Raw genomic sequence first — 4091 nt, 5'->3', positions numbered from 1 at the left:
GTATCACCTCAAACCAGTCAGAATGGCCATCATCAAAAATTCTACAAATAATAAATGCTGGAGAGGGTGTGGAGAAAAAAAGAACCCTCCTACACTGTTGGTGGGAATGCAAATTGTTACAACCACTATGAAGAACAGTATGGAGGTTCCTTAAAAAACTAAAAATAGAACTACCATATTATCCAGCAATTCCACTCCTGGGCATATATCTGGAGAAGACCATAATTCAAAAATATACATGCACCCCAACGTTCATTGCAGCACAATTTATAATAGCTAAGAAATGGAAGCAACCTAGATGTCCATTGACAGAGGAATGAGTAAAGAAGATGTGGTACCTATATACAATGGAATATTACTCAGCCATAAAAAGAATGAAATAATGCCATTTGCAGCAACATGGATGGACCTAGAGATTATCATACTAAGTGAAGTTAGTCAGACAGAGAAAGACAAATATCATATGATATCACTTATATGTGGAATCTAAAAAAAATGTTATAAATGAACTTATTTACAAAACAGAAACAGAGTCACAGACTTTGAAAACAAACTTATGGTTACCAAAGGGGAAAAGTGGGGGGGAGGGATAAATTAAGAGTTTGGGATTAACAAATATACACTACTATATATATATAATTAATCAACAAGGACCTACTGTATAGCATAGGAAACTCTAATCAATATTCTGCAATACCCTATATGGGAAAAGAATCTGAAAAAGAATGGATATATGTATATGTACAAATGAATCACTTTGCCATACACATGAAACTACCACAACATTGTAAATAAACTATACTCTAATATAAAATAAAAATTTTAAAAATTATATATCCAAAAAGGACTAGTATGTAGGATATAAAAAGAACCCTCAAATGTCAACAGAGAAAAATCAAATAATGCAATTAGAAAATGAGAAAACGACATGAACAAATGTTTCATTAGAGAGGGTTTACAGTGGGCAAATTAGAACATCATAAGATTTTAACTTCATTAGGTGTTAGGGAAATTCATATTCAAACCTTAAGGAGATATCACTGTATAAATATCAAAATAACTAAAATAAGAAATAGGAACAATGACAAATGCTAGCAAGGATGCAGAGAAATTTGATTATGCACATATTGCTGATGGACATGTAAAATGCTACAGTTATTCTGGAAAAACAGATGGGAAATACCTTATAAAACTAAATATGCAATTGTGGTAGGAAAAATAATGGCCCTTCCAGAAAGAGATGTAAAGAGAAGAGTTTTTGTATGTGAATGAAGTTAAGCTGTTAACACTTTAAAGTACATTGTTATAAATGCAAAAACTTTATGAACTCCCCATTGTAACTACAAAGAAAATACCTACAGAAGATACAAAGAAAATGAGAAAGGAATCAAAGCATATTAAAAAATCAATGAAATATAAAGAAAGGCAGCAAGAGAGGTAAAGAGAGACAAAGTAGCTATAAGACACACAGAAAACAGTTAAGAAAACAGCATAGTAAGTCCTTCTCTAACTGTGAGTATGTTAGACATAAATGTATTAAACTCCCCAATCAAAAGACATAGATTGGTTGAATGGGTAAAAAGACAAGATTCATTTGTAAGCTATATGCAAGAGACTCTCTTTAGATCTAATGACATACATAGGCTGAAAGTAAAAGGGTGGAAAAAGGTATTCTACACAAACGTTAACCAAAAGAGAGCAGGGGTAGCTACTTAAATCAGACAAAATGGACTTTAAGTAAAAAATCATCATAAGAGACAAAGGAGGACATTATAGAAAGATAATGAAAGATATCTTCCATTCATCAGGAAGACACAACAAATATATATAAATGGTCAGAGGTCCCAAATATATGAAGCAAACATGAGGAAATTCAAGGGAGAAATAGACAGCTCCACAATAATAGTAGGAATATTCAATATCCCACTTTCAACCATGGATAGAACAACCAGACAATCAATAAGGAGATAGAAATCTTGAACAACATTACAGACAAACTGAACTTGACAGACGTACAGAACACTGATCTAACAACAGAAGAATACACATTTTTCTGAAGTGCACATGGAATAGTCTCAAGAATAGACCATGTTAGGTCACAAAACAAGTCTTAGCAATTTTAAAAGACTGAAAATCATACAAACTATCATTTCTGATCACAATGGAATGAAACTAAAACTCAACAGGCAAGAGAAAAACTGAAAAACTGAAAAAAAAACACATATAGGTGGAAATTAAACAACACACTCTTAAACAGCCAATGGAGCAAAGAAGAAATGCCAAGGAAAATTAGTAAGTACCTGGATATAAATGAAAATGAAGACACAAAGTACCAAAACTTATCAGATACAGCAAAAGCAGTGTTAAGAAAGAAATTTATATCTGTAAATTTTACATTAAAAAAAGAAGAGATATCTCATATCTACCACTTAACATTACACTTCAAGGAAGGAGAAAAGTAAGACAAACTAAACCTGGATATAGCAGAAGGAAGGAAATAATGAAATTAGAACAGTGATAAATGAAATAAAATGAAATAAATGAAATAAAAACAGAAAAGCAATACAGAAAAACAACAAAAGAGTTTGTTCTTTGCAAAGAACAATGAAATTGATTACTTAACTAACCATGATAAAAGGGAGAAGACTCAGATAATTAAAATCAGAAATGAAAGAGGAGACATTACAACTGATTCTACAGAAATAAAAAGTATTATGAGAGAATACTATGAACAACTGTATGCAAAAAAACTGGATAATGTAGAATAAATGAATAAATTCCTAGAAACACAGAACCTATGAAGACTAAATCATGAAGAAATAAAAATATGTGAACAGACCTATAACTAGTAAGGAGATTTAATCATTAATCAAAAACTTCCCAACAAAGAAAATCCCAGGACAGATAGCTTCACTGGTAAGTTCTATCAACATTTAAAGAAGCATTAGGTCATGGGACTTCCCTGGTGGCGCAGTGGTTAAGAATCCACCTGCCAATGCAGGGAACACGAGTTCAATCCCTGGTCCAGGAAGATCTTACATGCCATGGAGCAACTAAGCCAGTGCACTACAACTACTGAGCCTGCACTCTAGAGCCCGTGAGCCACAACTACTGAACCCACATGCCACAATTATTGAAGCCTGCATGCCATAGAGCCCTCGTGCTGCAACTACTGAAGTCTGAACACCTGTGCTTTGCAACAAGAAAAGTCACCACAATGAGAAGCCCATGCACCGCAACGAACAGTAGCCCCCACTTGCTACAACTAGAGGAAGCCCACGTGCAACAATGAAGACCCAACACAGACAAAAATAAATATTTTCTTTTAAAAAAAGAGGAATTAACACCAATCCTCCTCAAACTCCAAGAAATTGAAGAGGAGGGAACACTCCCAGACTGATTTTATGAGCCAGCATTACCCTGATACCAAAGGAAACAAAGACTACAAGAAAAAAACACAGACTAAAATTCCTAGTGAATATCCATGTAAAAGTTTGCAACAAAATACTAACAAAGGGAATTCAACTGCACATGAAAAGGATTATACATCATGACCAAATTGGATTTATTCCTGGGATGCAAGGATAGCTCAACATACAAAAATCAACTAATGTAACACACAACATAACAGAATGAGGAAAAAACCCATAGGATCATCTCAAGGAATGCAGAAAAGTCCTTTGACAAAATTCAAACTCTTAAGAAAAAAACCTCTCAATAAACTAGGAAGAGAAAGAAAGTACTTCAACATAGTAAAGGCCATATAGGAAGCCCATAGCTACAAATCAACAAGGACTGAAAGGTTTCCTCTTAAGATCAGAAACAAGGCAAAGGTGCTAAATTTCACCACTTGTGTTCAGTATAGTACTGTAAGTCCTAGTCAGAGCAATTCAGCAAAAAAAGAAATAAAAGGCATCCAAACTGGAAACAAAAAAGGACAATTATCTCATTCCACAGACAATATAATCTTATATGAAGAAATCCCTGAAGATTGCACACACACACACACACACACACACACACACACACACACACACACACACACACGAGTCACCAGCTCAGCTTTAATATGTTCCAAGGAACTTTCAGAG

Source organism: Physeter macrocephalus, chromosome 2 (assembly GCF_002837175.3).
Source record: "Physeter macrocephalus isolate SW-GA chromosome 2, ASM283717v5, whole genome shotgun sequence".
In the NCBI taxonomy this organism is placed as follows: domain Eukaryota; kingdom Metazoa; phylum Chordata; class Mammalia; order Artiodactyla; family Physeteridae; genus Physeter; species Physeter macrocephalus.
The sequence above is the reverse complement of the archived record's forward strand: the minus strand, read 5'-3'. Positions refer to the sequence as shown.